The 18,069-nt window shown below is 28.8% G+C and overlaps 1 protein-coding gene across 3 annotated transcripts in view; it reads left to right on the forward strand.

Moving 5' to 3' along the window:
• LOC140055642 (transcription factor SOX-5-like) overlaps nt 1-18,069 on the forward strand; it is a 128,928-nt gene that overhangs the window by 48,131 nt on the left and 62,728 nt on the right. The window contains exon 1 of one of the 3 annotated variants that reach the window (XM_072100992.1): nt 12,589-12,944. The exons of 1 other annotated variant lie outside the window; for it this stretch is intronic. The gene's annotated coding sequence lies outside the window, so the exon portion shown is untranslated. Of the gene's footprint in view, nt 1-12,588; nt 12,945-15,323; nt 15,926-18,069 lie in introns of those variants that run through there. One more of the 3 variants, XM_072100993.1, reaches the window with a different exon arrangement.

Below are 18,069 nucleotides of genomic sequence, written 5' to 3' on the forward strand. Positions count from 1 at the left end.
GCCTGAAGAATAAAGAAAGAATAAATAAACTAGACATGTAACTCGTCACTTTGACGAGTTTGGTTATCCGCCGCGCAAGTGGTGCAACATTAACATTAAGGGGATAGGTTGAGGACAAAAGGAAGTGTTCACGTTGGCATTATGACCTGAACTGAAGAATATGATATGTTGTTATTGATGAATTTTATTATTTAAATTCATATATAGTATACACAGTATAATCTGTATCCATATCACATACAGTGTAGAATAGGTGAAATTACGGGACCCGCTATTTATTGCAATTTTTAACATGTTGACGGTTTTAAAATGAAACGCGAAGGTAGCAATTCCGAAAGGAAATTATCTCAGCAACAACGTATTAGCGTGTAGGAGAAATTTGAATACGTGAAATATTGATGCGCGCTCTTTTAAATGTAATGAATTATGACGCAAAAGATGAAAATACGACCTTTTTTATTTAACTGGCCATATGATGACGTCACAACATCCGATTGGCAACATTTTTACATAATTTCGTATCTACAATCCAATAGCTTCCAGAAAAAGTTTTAATCGTGATTATCGCATTTTATTTTTACGAGCTATAACAGCTTAAAATTTACTGTAAAGATGAAATTGATGCCACACGTGATTAAAATTTTTAGGCATGATGACGTCAAAAAAATTAAAATATTTTTAACTCATGCGAAAGATAGTTGATTGACCTAGACAATATCAAAATCGGGGTGAAAATGGAAAACGGATAAGTGGAGATGCGCTCTATTCAATGTGATGAGCTATGACGAAAGATACAAAAATCCTAAATTTTATATTCGCGTGGCCATACGATGACGTCACAATGTCCGGTTAGCCATATTAATACCTGATCTGATATCTACAACTCATTTACTTCTAGAATATGTCATCCACAAAAATTTGACCGTCTAGTTTAGAAATTACGACTGTTTAAAAAAAGGCATATTTTAAACGAATTTTTTAACCTTTTCATAAAAAACGCGCGCAAATTGTCCAATTCGACGTGCTCGTATGACGTATCTTTAAGTCGAAATTGTTTAAAATTTGGTAAAATTTCTAGAAAAGGCTGGAAAAACATAAATCACGCGAAAAAAATACGTTTTCAATGCTACGTGCGCACCGCACACGTAAAAATGTGCGCACGCGTGGGAATTTTTGACATGCTTAAAACGACATGAAACGCGTAGAAAGTTGATTAGAAATTAATTTTGCGCATTTTGAAATTTTAAATGCGCGTGCGCGCGTAACTTTGTGTAAAACACGGAATTTTTTTTCAACAGAAAGTTAGCGCATGATATAAATTAAACTTTTGCAAAGTTTCAAGTTGAAATGTTATTTGGTTGTCGAGCTATGTTAAATACGACAAAATCGTTAAATCGCGCGTAAGTCACGTTGCGCAATTGTAAACGTCATGAAAAGCTTCGCTTGACGACGTTACGTAAATGTCAATATGTTAAGATAGTTACCGAAATGTTATGTTTGCGAGTTTTAGAGAAAAGCGTTACACAAAAATCATACAGAATGATTTCGTACAATCACAAGACGTTATCCTGCAACTTCGTTGCGGATAACCAACTAGACATGTAACTCATCACTTTGACGAGTTTGGTTATCCGCCGCGCAAGTGGTGCAACATTAACATTAAGGGGATATGTTGAGGACAAAAGGAAGTGTTCACGTTGGCATTATGACCTGAACTGAAGAATATGATATGTTTTTATTGCTGAATTTTATTATTTAAATTCATATATAGTATATACACAGTATAATCTGTATCCATATCACATACAGTGTAGAATAGGTGAAATTACGGGACCCGCTATTTATTGCAATTTTTAACATGTTGACGGTTTTAAAATGAAACGCGAAGGTAGCAATTCCGAAAGGAAATTATCTCAGCAACAACGTATTAGCGTGTAGAAGAAATTTGAATACGTGAAATATTGATGCGCGCTCTTTTAAATGTAATGAATTATGACGCAAAAGATGAAAATACGACCTTTTTTATTTAACTGGCCATATGATGACGTCACAACATCCGATTGGCAACATTTTGACATAATTTCGTATCTACAATCGAATAGCTTCCAGAAAAAATTTTAATCGTGATTATCACATTTTATTCTTACGAGCTATAACAGATTAAAATTTACTGAAAAGATGAAATTAATGCCACACGTGATTTAAATTTTTAGGCATGATGACGTCAAAAAAATTAAAATATTTTTAACTCATGCGAAAGATACTTGATTGACCTAACCAAAATCAAAATCGGGGTGAAAATGGAAAACGGATAAGTGGAGATGCGCTCTATTCAATGTGATGAGATATGACAAAAGATACAAAAATCCTAAATTTTATATTCGCGTGGCCATACGATGACGTCACAATGTCCGGTTAGCCATATTAATACCTGATCCGATATCTACAACTCATCTACTTCCAGAATATGCCATCCACAAAAAGTTGACCGTCTAGTTTAGAAATTACGACTGTTTAAAAAAAGGCATATTTTAAACGAATTTTGTAACCTTTTCATAAAAAACGCGCGCAAATTGTACAATTCGACGTGCTCGTATGACGTATCTTTAAGTCGAAATTGTTTAAAATTTGGTAAAATTTACTAGAAAAGGCTGGAAAAATATAAATCACGCGAAAAAAGTACGTTTTCAATACTACGTGCGCACCGCACACGTAAAAATGTGCGCACGCGTGGGAATTTTTGACATGCTTAAAACGACATGAAACGCATAGAAAGTTGATTATAAATAAATTTTGCGCATTTTGAAATTTTAAATGCGCGTGCGCGCGTAACTTTGTGTAAAACACGCAATTTTTTTTCAACAGAAAGTTAGCGCATGATATAAATTAAACTTTTGCAAAGTTTCAAGTTGAAATGTTATTTGGTTGTCGAGCTATGTTAAATACGACAAAATCGTTAAATCGCGCGTAAGTCACGTTGCGCAATTGTAAACGTCATGAAAAGCTTCGCTTGACGACGTTACGTAAATGTCAATATGTTAAGATAGTTACCGAAATGTTATGTTTGCGAGTTTTAGAGAAAAGCGTTACACAAAAATCATACAGAATGATTTCGTACAATCACAAGAGGTTATCCTGCAACTTCGTTGCGGATAACCAATAAATAAAATGGTTCACTTGGTTGCGGTAGGTGGTTTCTGTAATTACCAGCATCTGTAGATATTGGTGCTGGTAATGGTTTTGGTGGTAGTATGGTATTGGGTGCTTGTTGTGGCGCTGTTGCTAATATCGAATACTATAGTACTGAAAGTGCCTGCAAAATAAATAACGAAAGAATAAATAAATAAATGAAATAACCCTCCAAACCAACAAAAAATGTAAAACTAAAGAAGCTACTATGAAATACAAGATACTGAGTATTGAAAAGTTTTGTATAAAGTAGGCCAGATTTTATTCCAGAGTAATCTAGATTTTTAATTAGATGGTCTTTTGTTCTTGTGTACCATCATGTTTCTTTTGTTCAGTAAATTGTTCACTTCAAGTAAAAGTCAAAAAATGCAAAAAAATAAAAAATATTTAACAGTTCCCCAGTCAGATCTTTTGAATACTCCACAGGATACATTTGATTTAAATAGAAAGAAAAAATTAAGCTAAAAAAGTATTTTTCCATTTTTCAAGGTGTCTTGATGAAAATTACTTGAAACTTTTTTTTCAGTAAACTCCCCCACTATAAAAAAAAAAGAAGAGAAAAAATGGCAATTACAAACTTGAAAATTCAACTTAGAATGAAATTGTATATGTGTATAAAATAATTATTAGTACTCAACTATGAAATAAATGCAGAAAAATGAATGAATATTTAGTTTGATATTAAAGTTTAAACAGTCAAACAATATGTACATTGCTTTGTAGAGTGTAGCGCAATTTATATACAATTTTCAATCATCTCACTGTGTGAATTATACAGTATGGACTAATTATAACCTTTTAGGAATTCACCAATCATATGAATATATTTATACAATTATTTCTGTAATTGTGTAACAATAATTGTGAATAATTTCACTTTTTAAACTAATTGTTCTCTTTATGAATATTTTCCCATTTATATTTTACTTTGTTTGTTGCATTAATTTGCATAATTAGTTTTTAAATACTTTATTTTACATTATATAGCACATTATTTAAAGGTTTTTTAAGCAAATAAGTTGGCCTTTTCATTTACAAACGGCAATGATATCGTCGTTACTTTTTGTCCAAATATTTTACTCATGAAAACTCCTCATTTTGCAAAGGTATTTTAAAGATATCTTATTATCCACCTGAAAAATAATTTTTGTTGTTGAATAAGTCGTTTTAATTTCACATAATAGTTGTTTACTTTGACCACAATTTGGATCTAGAACAAAAATTTACGTGAAACCTGTAATTTAAAGCAAAAAATAATTAAATTGTCTATCACATAATGGGTTTTTGTTTAAATTTAACCGTTTATTTTGTCTGAAATCCTGTTTTTGTCGGTTTTTTTTATATGGAGCTTGAAGTGAATAACTTTAAACTGCAAAATTGCCAGCTATTCAAAGCCTATTTTTATTAATGTTTATTATTATGGAAGATCCACTGATGAATTTCAGTTGTAAGGTTTTATGACATGGAAAGGTATAAGTGCACCCTCTATAGTTAAAACCTAAACACCTTGTTTCCTATGCACGCATACTGTTTCCTATTACATGCTGATGTTCAGGTACTTTACTACGAGGAATGCATATTAAAATCACAATTCAATTTCTGTTTCATATTGAATTTTTTTTTATTCGTTATCAGTTTGAATTAATTAGGTATCGTGGAATTCAATTCGGTATTATATAGTCGTTTCCTGTAACATTTTACTTCATAAAAATATCGTTCAAAATTCAGCCAGAGTTAAAAAGGGTACTTAAGATATCAAACTTCATCACGGCTAGTGTGTTTGACTAAGTGAAGTAAAGTCCGACATGATCGTTACATTCAATTTTCACTGTGGTTGTGTTTTAAGAATAAATAAAATAACATCAAAGCAACATATCACTCGCATGGTTTCAGGGTTGTTTGAATTTGAAAAAATGTTGGTGATATTATTATTTTAACTCGCATTCCTGAGGTGTACATTTTGCGGAGGTGTGTCGTAAAGATAATCAACATATTATACTTGGTAGAACAATTACCTTTTAGGCACTCTGTGGCACACCTTAACCCATAGTTTATAACATAAGATTCAAAGACAGCTGTTAGGCCTTTAGGTTAAGTAACAGTAAACTGAACTGAAAGCAATGTACAGTATAGGCATTTTATCGCCATAGATATCATTAATCCATATAATTATTTTTATTTAATTCAAATTCTTAAAGATATATTGTCCCCCTAAAAGTAAAAATAAAAAAAAAACATTTTTTTTTTAATATGCCATTTAGTTATTCACTTTGACCAACAACTGGATGGAAAAAAACAATTATTTACCTAAAAAAATGTAATTTAAAGCCAAAAATACTTAAACTGTTTGTCAGACAATGGTGAAATAAAAAAAAAGGGAATTAATGATTTTTGTTTTGTTTTTTTTAAACAAAAGTGGATAACTTTATTAAAACTGCAAAATGTCCTATTTAATTTCTGATTTTATTAATCTTTGTTTTTCATGTTTTTGAGGGACAATACATCTTTATATTGGTTACGGTAAACATCACAATAGATAAAAAATGGAGTTTCAAACAGTGATAATAGAATATTAACTTCATCTTTCATTAATTTCCGTTTTTAACATTTTATTTTTGAAATTTGTTTTATATTAAAATGGACAGTGCGTAGTATAACTGAAACATTTTTATACATGAAGATGGAACGTTTCTTGAAATTTTTATTATTTAATGGACATTAACTTTGAAATATATATAAAAGGTTTGACATGCTAAAGTACCCAAATGAAATACTTTTGTATGATTTTTTTTTTATAGATGTTTAATTCATACAACAAAGTTCGAACTTTCAAAAAGTTTTATGTGAATAACGTGATTATTATCTGTTTTACAATTTTCTTTTATAGATTAAATAAAATGTATTTATTAATTTTTATTTGTAATTTCCTTATCTTCATCGTTTATAAAATAATTAATTTAATTTCTATTACCATTACACTATTCCTGATTTAAAAAAATTAAATTAAAGTATGTACTATTTACTAAGCATTGCTGGTTCTATATTAGCTATACAAATTAATATCAATATTATTCATACAAATAAAAATAATTATAAATTTATATATAAAAAAAATATATAAATAATAATTTCATTTAGGAACTTGGCATTTTTTAAGTATGTTGATTTAAGCTTTGCTTAATTAATATTTCTTGATACAATTTTATTAGTTTAATTATTAAATAACTGTTTATTGATTGTATTTAAAAATGTCTAACCGGATCACCACACCTCAATTTGTACTTTGAAATGATCACAAAAAAATGATCTTCCTTTGGGATATATAGAGCATTACATGTTTCATATCTATCTCATGGGTGCTGTTAAATATTGTGTGTTATGAGTAGCTAGCTTAACTCCCTCCGAAACGTAAACTACCCTAGGATACGTCAATAGTATCGATTTAAAGGGACCTTTCATTACGAATGAGAGTACATTTATTCTAAATATCTAAAACAAAATCTGATTTTTTTGATTCCAACATGGGGTTGTAAATGATAATGATTATGGAGTTGAAAAATCGTTGCTTTTTTAAGCGTTATTTTTCATTTAAGTGGTCAAATTATGTATTAGTTTTCTCCTCATGCCTCAGAAGCAGAGGTAGAGTAGCGTTTGATACATCTACAGCCTTGTTCCTTGCCAACAAGCAAAGGAGGATTTTTTTGGAATCATCTTTGCTGATCTCTGCATACTGTATTATCAATTGCTCCGATTTTACCTCTCTCCTTTTTTTTTTCCTATCATAAATACATGGGTTCATAATTTAATATAGAGAAAATTCTAATCAAGGCCACCTCTAAGGAACCCTTTGGCAAATACCTAAACTAATGAGTAACTAAATTTATGTTTATGAGTTTATAAGTAATTTTCATAATTTTGACGAATATAGGTGTCTATGTGTATGGACATTTACAGTATGAGATAAGGTAAACAACATTATTACGCTTAAGAAGTCGAGGAGAATTGGCATCTGGCCAATAAAAGCGGTCAGTGTCAGTAATTCACATTGGAGCTAAAAGCGTGTAAGCAAGGGTATGTATAACCTAAATAGGGTACACATAATAGTGGGTGACTGGCAATTGAGAGTAAGCCTTTAATGTCAGTTTTGCAACTGTGTACTGTTATGTCGCTTTAAACTATTAAAGCTAATGTGTTTGACCTTTGACAATTAAATGGATGTGCCCTCACTGTTGTCTCTATAGTATTATATCATTACATTATCAATATAAAAATATGAATTTAATGAACTTTGAAAGTTGTTAACCCCAACTATGAGGAAACTATGGAGACTTTATTTAAAAGTTATCCCAAAAAAAAAATGTTTTTATTTTAAATTGTAAAGCGATTGGTTGACAGACATTGGGATTAGATACTTTTCTGAAAAAAATAAAATATAAGTAATGATTAAAAATGCATTCAAATTTTAAAATTAAATCATATTGAAAACTTAAAAAAATATTAGATTAAATTATTATTTATAATTTGTAGACTGCTTTTACATTATTTCATTATTGTACATTTAATTAGAATAGTTATGTCTGGAAAAGATAATCACTGGAGTCTCTTTAGGCATTATACAACTGGGTCTCTTTAATACAAATACAATATAACTAAATTAATATTATATAATAATATTGCATTGATGACATGCCTATTAAACTAATGTTTTTGGACATAAAACGCCTTTTTCTGCATTTATTTTATGTGAAAAGATGCATTGTAACAATACTATTTTGTGCCTACCTTACCTGGATAAAAAAATGTTGGCCCTTTCTTCTTTAAGAGCGGGTATCTTTCCAATATAACTAATACACAGAATATGAGAATAACAGAACTGGCAAATCACCTGTTGAACTAATGTATGTATTTGATGTTTGATTCAGTTTATGGCAATTTATTAGAAAAACAAATGCTGTATCTAAAAGTGACAGGATCACAAAAGCAAAAAGTTAAATGAAATAAGGAATTAGTATATTATAGCAGGATAAGACAAATATGAACAATGCTTTAGGTAAAAGTGGTGGGATCACAGATGCAAGATGCAAAAAGATAAATTATATTATATATATATATATATGAAAAAAAAACAAAAAACGCTTTAGGTAAAAGTATCTGTCTGGATCACAGAAGCAAAAAGTTAAATGAAAAATTAAATTATATTATAGCAGAAAAGAGGCGACAAAAAAAAGCAACACTGCTTTAGGTAAAAGACAGTTAAACTTGTTTTTTAACATTTTGAATATATATTTATTGTTTTTATAATAAGTGATATTTAATTGTAATTTTGTTTTAATATTTTGATTGTATGTTCTACCTTTCTAAATGTTTTTTATATTTTTATATTGCATTTTATTTTTCTGAGTGAAACGCTTTTGTTAAACTTCAATCTTTCGTTTGATTGCAATAAAGTTCTATTCGTATTTCGTAAGATCACAGAAGCAAAAAGTTAAATGAAAAATTATATTATAATAGCAGATAAGAGAAAAGACAAAAAAAAATCAACACTGCTTTAGATAAAAGTGTCAAGATCACAGAAGCAAAAAGTTAGATGAAACATTATATTATAGCAGAAGAGAAGACCAATATGAAAATAATCAACGCTTTAGGTAAAAGTGTCTGGATCACAAAAGTAAAAGATGAAGCAAAAAGTTAAATGAAAAATGTAAAAGTAAAAAAGAATAGATAAAAGAAATAATAACCCAGGTTTCAATTATTTTCCTTAATAAATAATAGGACCGTATAGATATGAAATTTTAATATTTTTGTGAGTGTCATGAAGCTTCAACAAAGGGATTATTAACTGAATATACAAACCTTAAGGAAATAGACAACCTTGTCATATTCTAAGTCACCATGTCTACAATCAAATTATACTATACTTGGAAAATTTCAATTTAAAGAAAAGAAGATTTTTTTATCAGAAATAAACATAATCACATCAGTCAGGATGTGTTTTATTATGGGAAAAAAAGTTTTTATATTTTACATACAGTATATTTTAAATTCTCAAATATTGATTTATCTATTTTACTTAATTGTTTTCTATGTTTGAAGCACATTTTAAAATATGACCCATATTTTATATTTTATTACCGAGAAATAATTGGTTTTAGAGACTAAAATGTTTACATCCGTTAAAGAATATTTCATTCTATTATTTTTAAATGAACGTCGAATAGAATAAAACGTTGGAAAAATTATATTGCATATGTGTTACAATTTGTAGATATTGTATTTGATAAGATTTCACTAAGGAATTTTTACCTCTGCAGACAATTCGAAAAGCTAAGATTTATGGCGACTAACAACGCTTTAGAATTCATCATTTTTCAGTTTTCACTTCTTAACATGGTTGCTAACAATCCTATGAGGAATCAAGTTTTGACAATTAGCCTGCGTTAGTTTGTTTCCGTTTTTATGATGTATTCATGTAGTATGGATAGTGGAATATCAGTTTCCTATCTATCAATTCTAAATATACTCTAGACATTATAAAATTGATTTTTATATTTAAATTTGAAAATGCTGTTTATCAATAGCACGAAGAATTTAGAAAAACCACTTAACATTCTTTTTGGAAAGGAATAAATTTATTAAATAAAGTTTGTGTTTTGTAAAAAATGTATTAATATATAAGTGCATTTATTTTATATATTATTAATATTGTGGAATGTTTTTAATGTTTTAAACTCCTTAAATGTAATATTTGTAATTTTACATGTTTCATAAATATATAACTTTTATTAAAAAAAGTAAATTGACAGTTTTGGAGAATAAATAAATTTATTTTTATCTAAAAATAGGAGATTCTTGAATAATATTAATTACCCATTATAGTTAATTATACATGAGCTGTTTATTTACTATTACTGCAGCAATATGTTACTGCAGTAACTGCAGTAGAACAATATTTATCCGTAAAATAAAGAAATTGATTGTAACAGATTTGTCAGGAGAAGAAATTTGTTGTAAAATGGATGCTAAAAATGCCATCATTACGCAAACAAATAACAGTGATTAATCCATTCATTATATATTAGCTTTGACAATCTTAGACGGAAAGCGGGATGGCTTCGGCACTATCCATCACAAGATATTTAAAATACTTCCCAAAATGCAATAATTCAAAGTGAACACAATACTATTTGTGAAAGTCAAGCAATCTAAAAGGCAAAGCAAAGTATAAATTGTTTGTAGACATAAGGCATTACTACAACATAATTGCAATTGAACATTGCAATTTATGGGATCGAGTTTATAGCAAGGTTAAAAATGATGAATATAGTTTTGAGAGAGACATACATTTAGAAAGAAGAGATAAATAGGGAGAGAGAGAGCATTAAAAGAAAAAAAACAAAAATGACATGACAATTGGGATAGGTTGCGGAAGAGAAAAAACTAATTTGGTATAAAACATAATTTAAATATTCAAATTCAACTGAAATATCACTCACCCAATTTAAAAGTATGTTATTTTTGTTTAACAAAATAGTAAACATGATTGTAAATGTTTCTGGTTTGTAATTAACAATGTGTAAAAACTTCTTTTTATCAAACCAATGGTACAAATTACGAGATTAGATGGTAAATACCTTCTTTTTTTTTATGGTTTCAATGAACAACGAAACAGTCGTTTAGAAAATAAGCTACTGTATATACAGTACCATCTAATCTCGTAATTCGTACAATTGGTTTGATAAAAAGAATTTTTCACACAAAAAAGTAAATATTTAAAACTTAATGATTTAAATAATGTTTGCCAGTTTAGAGATTGAATAAATAAAAATTTTACCAAATGGGATTTGAAAACCGTTTGAACGGTGGAGAAAAAAAGATAGAAAAATGGCTTTAGGAAACTTTTTTTTTAAAGTTTTGCATGTCACTCCAGGATTTCGTCACTCCAGGATTTCGTTACTCCAGGATTTCGTCACTCCAGGATTTCGTCACTCCAAACAGTGTGTTGATACTAAAATATGAAAAATATTTTAAATTTTATCAACAAACATGAAATGTAGACTCATTGATGCTAGGTGCAGGTATTACTTGAATTATGTTTTTTCACTAAATTAGTTTTTCAAAATAACATTCAAGTTTAAGAACATAATAGTTTATTTAATGCCTTGTTATGCCATATTTGGCAGATTTACTATAGGTAAATCAATTAAACAAATTATTTAATGATCTTTTCCAAACTTACTGTCTGCTATTATTAACATATATAATTATTAATAAACCCTAAACTGAGATAATGCCAAAATAGTATAATTTATTATAGATATTCATAAATGAACTACATTTATAGAACAAATTTGCTGGTACTGTAAATTCAATATAAATGTGTTGCCATGGACTAGATGGGATTTTCTGCTATTTAACAGTTTATCTAAAAGTTTATTAAAACAATTCTCCAACTTTGTTTAAAATACTTCATAAAAAATGATGCTGTTTTCTTTTTTTCTGTATTTGTTTTATTGCCATTTTCCAATATTATTATTATTTTTCCAATAGAATGAGCTGAATTGAACCAAAGAAATTAAGACAATTGAATAGTATTGTTCTTGAGACATTGTAATATGAATCACATGACCATACTATTGTAATCTGTCATGGTCAATTATTATGTAACACATTGTTATCAGACAATGGCTAGGCTACATTAGTATTGTTGGCTTCAAGTATTCTATGCAAGTAAAAAGGTGTGATGTTATTTTAAGACCCAACCCAACTAAATATATATATTTTATTATGAAAAGGTATTTGGTGCTTTACACTTGGTTGTGAAAAAAACCCAATAAAGACGACGTTTACTTTTCAACTACTACTTTTATTTATCTCTCAATTTTGATTAACTTATTCTCGATTATTTTTAGTAGTTTAGTAAAATATTATTTAACTAAAGTTAATTCATGATATTACAGGGGGAGTGTCTTTTTACAAAGTTCTACTTTTGAAATGTTTTATGAAATAAAATAATTTTATTTATTGGAATGACACTTTTGTATTAACAGTGGTACGTATCACAGGGACAGTGCATCCATGAAATAAACCATTTTCAGTAGGGCCTATAGAAAAGCATATTTAAAAAAAAAATTTTTAAGCTGTAAAAGAGGTAAAGAAAGTTACAAATTAGGCAAGAAAACAAAACAATTCTTCTGATACCTGGTTTATTATTAAGCAGAGGGCAGCATACCAGTTTTTAAATTTACCATGGTAGATTTTAACAGATCATTATTCTGATCATTTTCTTGTTCAAAATACTTAAAGTGAAATCTGGTATAGGACAGTCCATTAAAATAAGATTGTGGTGAATTAACATGACAGTAATAAGCAAGCACTCTCTTCTGTCATCTTCCAATAAGTTATACCTTTGTATGATTCCGTCTGCTGCCAGCTGTTCCAACCAATGACAACACTCCTTGTCTTATGTGTAGATAAGTACTAACTCAAGAATCTGGCCACAAGCAACCAGGTTGGAACTCTATCTTCTTAGCTAGACTGCCATCAGTGGAACAATACACACTGTTGTTATGTAACAGTGTCTGGTGTTTTTTAATAATGACCTATTGTTATGTGTTATAACTCATTAGCATATTTCTACTATTGTGAAGTGCCTTCACTGTCTGTGTGTGGGGACAGTGTACTATCGTGTATAGAACAGTGAGTGTGCTTGTTGATTTACTCTGTGAAAGCCTACCAACCACATTTTTAAACTAAAGGTATGTACATTTTTAGATGTTTTTTCAACTAGGTAATGTCAGTTTGATATTTATAGCATATGTAGAAGGAAGGATTTGTTAATTTTCTTTTAAAAAATAATTTGAATGTGAAGCTAGGAGGCTACCAAACAGGAATTTCCATGTTTTAAACTGAGAGGGGTATGCATTGGGTTTTCCTGATTTGACCAAGTAAAAAGATAGCAGTATATAGTGTAAGGAAAAAGTTCTGTGGTTTTATTTTAGCTGTATTGCTTGCTGTTCATACTTTCTCATTTTTAACCACATTTGTTTATAATACATGATTAATTTGCCATACTGAAATTAAACAAATTCAGTTTTTTGAATAAAATAAACAGTGGATTGTAGAACATTTTAAAGATAACCTCATGTCTTGACACTATTATATTTACTATCTTTGGAGTAAATATTCTGTTTTTTTGTGATTATCCAAAAATCTTTATTAAGAGATATTTTTTGTATAGTGATTGATTATAGCATATTGGATAGGAATAGTAGCAATGTATCTGTACTTAAATGGTCTGACATATTATATTTTAAAAGTGTGCTGGTTTGTCTGATATTAATATTATTTGTACTGTTATAATACTGTAGTAACTTCAAATATTGTGTTTTTAAATTTAACAGCCTTTGTTTGTAGAACCATGGTTAATCATTGCTAATCACTCCACCTGGTCCACATACATATTTCTATACAATATTAACGGTTATGATTTTTACATGTTAAACCTTGATTTTGGGCTCAGCAGGATGTTTATATGTTTTGAATTATTTGTTTACATCATTAAAATCGTTCAGTACAAGGATGTACACAGGTACAGGAATAAAAAGGGTTGGGTGGAAAAATGTTTAAAAGGGAAGGCAAACTTTAAAAAAATATTTACTGTTAGGATTTTACAGTACTTTAATAAGTTACTGTATCCCACAGTATGTAGAATAAAAGATTTAAAGTTAAACTGGTATTTATAGTGTAGCCAGGGAGATATGTAAAATAACATCTCACTTGGTGTAGCCACCTCACTGTCACCTCATCCATCCAGTGTATACAGTACTACAACTATTACTATATATAACTACACTACTGTATGTTAAACAATTAAGTAAATTTTGTTTAAAATATAATATATTTGCTTATGTATTTGCTTTTGTATATATATAAATCCAAAGGCAAATTACTGAAAAAATGGCAATGCAATGGCTGGATCTCAATGGAGATACAAAAAAAAAAGCGAAAAAAAAAGCTAAATCAAAACGATAAAGTAAACAGCCAGAAAAGTTAGCAGAGCTTTCGGGCAACACTAGCCCTTCATCAGTGCAATATAATATTTGTATTATATATATATAAGGCCTACTGTACGGACCCCCAACATTTTGAAAATTACAATGCAAAAAGATTTTTAGATTAAGTTCAGCACTTCAGCAAAATACAATTTGTATAAATTGGGCTCTATATCAAAATACTGGATTCACAACTTATAACAACAAAAACAAAACCTGATTTTAAGTTTCTTGTAATCATGTTATTGTATTGTTTAAATGGAAAACTGATTTATTTGGCAAATTAGGTGAATTTCATAAAGCCATTGTCATCATCGAATCACGCAACAAAACACAGGAGAGTTAAGTTGATGAGAAACAGAATTTTTTAATATTCTTTAGTCTACCAAGAAATAAATCAATAGAAAGATAATTTGAAAATGTCAAAAACTAATTCTAATATTGTTTTTGACAGATAACTATTTTATTTTAAAATAACGTTTTTGGTAAAATTCGCTAATGTGAACCAGTTTTTGTTTTTCTCCCCAAAAAGTACAAATTTCAAATGTTTGATTCAATAGAACCTCTATAGCTCTGTCTGGAGCTTGTTAAATAATAATATTAATTATGTAATAAATCTCAACTACTTATCCTAATATTTAAAAAAAAATTTTTTTTTTAATACGTACCCAAAATGTTTATATTTTTACCTTTTTTCTAAATTGGAATAATGTGAAAATCAGATTCAGATGAAACCATGCTAATGTATGTTATTCTTGGATGAAACATCACACTTTGTCAAACGAGTTTGATAGTGTAGACAGAGCTTTGGAAGTGTCCCCTTAATAGCAGTGTCCCCTGAATAGAGGTTGACAATGACATTAATAGTATTAAAACATTCATAGCATTTCCATTTCACGGGAGTGGAGGTGTCCTACTTTTTAGTTGCATAATAATACTAACACACAATACCAATGTTGATTAATAATTTTAGTGTTAAACCATCCTATTATGTACTGTGTGTTATGTGAAAAGAAACTGTTCTTAAGAAATTGTATATTGGAATTTTAAGTAGGTTTGGTTTTATCTATCCAACCATGTAAATAAAACTGTAACCAACGCCTTTATGGAGGTTAAAAACAGATGGCCCCAAATTAACCTATCATTTAATTCTTATCTTCCCCTTAATTATGTCAATGACATACTTTAATTGTCTTTGCAATGTATTCACCTGGTTTTTATATGGACCACACAGATTGAAAACCTCTTGAAATCACAGGGCCTCTGAAACAATAAGCTTTTACTTCCTCTGTCAAAAAGCTTTGTTTTGCAAATATTGAATATTACCAGAGAAACCAGGTCTTTCAATAAAACAATAGAACTATTTTCAGTCGTGACGTAAGTAGGTATTGTAGTTCAATTGCCTGATAAATGTGTGGATATCCGAGCAACAAAAGGCGTTTTTATCAATAACCTATTGTTACGTTCTCTGCTATTCTTTTATCCTCATCCATTCAGAGAGGAGAAAGCAGTTAAATGCTTTCAGTCTCTCAAAATGTCAAAGGTCAAGCCTGGGCTGCATTCTTGCGTGTGTTAAAGACAAATAAACGATAGCGATGTCAGTAGACTCCCACATGTCATTAGGATTTCATTTAGAGAGAATGTTTTTATTGTGATCGTAACAAATGGGTAGAGCAGAGAAACCGGTCAGTAAGTCTTTTTGTCTTTCTTTTTTTATGTAATTCATGTGATAAAGGGTTAATCTCAGCTGGTACCAGTTATAACAGGAGGGTGGTCTGTCATGTCAATATCCCTGGCCTGAATTTAACTACAAGGTCACCTTATAAATAAAAATCTGTATAAAACAAAAAATACCTTTTAAAATGATTAAGTCTGTGAGTTTAGGTAAAAAAGGGGAGAAAAAAAGGTGTTTTTATTAGTACAACTACAGTACATCGAACAGTATACTAGTTTGCCGGCTGAGTACTTTCCTCTCGGATACAGACAGCATCGTCGTCGTAGTCGCTGTAATTGCAAATTGAAAAGTGCTGGATTAATTGCTAGTGTCACTTTCCTCTTCCTGTAAATAGACTACGAGCGGAAACAATGACGGCTATTGTTATTCATCGGAATGGTTGCATCAAAATCTTAGTTGATTCAATATTATGCATTCTTAGTCAGATTGGAAATGCATGCTGTACTGTAGACTGTATATTACATTCTGATGCATATAATGCTGTATATTAATAATATTGCTATTTTTTGCAAACACCTTATTCTCAACAGACTAAAGTAAATTATAATCATATTGTTTTAATCTGTACTATTTCAACTTATTGATTTGATTTGAATAATTTGATAAATTAGCTATGTTTATTCATTTTTAAACATAGCTAGTTTTATTAATATTGTTATTTTCTGCAAACACCTTAATATTCTCAACAGACTGTATTAAATTATAATCATATTGTTTTAATCTGTACTATTTTAATTAATTAATTTGATTTGAATAATTTGATAAATTATCTATGTTTATTCATTATTAAACATAGCTAGTTTTATTAATAATTTGCTATTTTTTGCAAAAACCTTAATATTCTCGACAGACTATATTAAATTATAATCATATTGTTTTAATCTGTACTATTTTAATTAATTAATTTGATTTGAATAATTTGATAAATTAGCTATGTTTATTCATTATTAAACATAGCTAGTTTTATTAATTTGCTATTTTCTGCAAAAACCTTAATATTCTCAACAGACTAAAGTAAATTATAATCATATTGTTTTAATCTGTACTATTTCAACTTATTGATTTGATTTGAATAATTTGATAGATTAGCTATGTTTATTCATTATTAAATGTAGCTAGTTTTATTAATAATTTGCTATTTTCTGCAAAAACCTTAATATTCTCAACAGACTATAGTTAATTATCATATTGTTTTAATCTGTACTATTTCAACTAATTTGATTTGATTTGAATAATTTGATAGATTATCTATGTTTAGTCATTATTAAATGTAGCTAATTAATAATATTGCTATTTTCTGCCAACACCTACTGTATATTCTCAACAGACTATAGTTAATTATCATATTGTTTTAATCTGTATTATTTCAACTAATTTGATTTGAATAATTTGATAAATTATTATGTTTATTCATTATTAATAATAAGCAAACTACACTAGTGGTTGATAATTTTGAATTATGTGATGTCGTATTGAATCTCATAGTAATTAGCTTATACTTTATTAATTTAAATAATTATTAATTAATACTGAATAGGATTTGAATAGAAAGTAAAATCAGTGATATTCACTTATCATCCAATGCTATTAATCTGTTTCGTTGAATTCCATAATAATTAACATATGGTATTAATTTGAATTAATTAGCCTAATAAATTTAATTTGCATAATTGCAAGATTATTGTTTATTTAATAGTAGATTGAGGCAAAGGTGGTTAACATTAATGTTCTAGTTATGGAAATCTCCAGGATTAATTGTAATAGTTGATTCCATCCGGTTTATTTTAAAATGGATCTACTACACAATGTTCATACGCAATTTCAGGATTATGTTTAAACCACTTTTCTTTATCTTGTATAGAATGTGTGTCCACAGAATGAATGTATATTATCGCTATTGCAATACTGTAAATTGTTAATGACATAGTATAAAACAGACTCCAAATGATGATGATGATTCAATCTTTCAATCTTTACTTGATCATCGATTCCTGATGATGATGATCAAATAAAGATCGAAACATTAAATCATGGTTTGTCTCTCGTTTTTTGTAATCAGTTTTATACTATGTTGTTTAAACATAATAAATACAT

This window comes from Antedon mediterranea, chromosome 7, assembly GCF_964355755.1.
Source record: "Antedon mediterranea chromosome 7, ecAntMedi1.1, whole genome shotgun sequence".
NCBI classification, from domain to species: Eukaryota; Metazoa; Echinodermata; class Crinoidea; order Comatulida; family Antedonidae; genus Antedon; species Antedon mediterranea.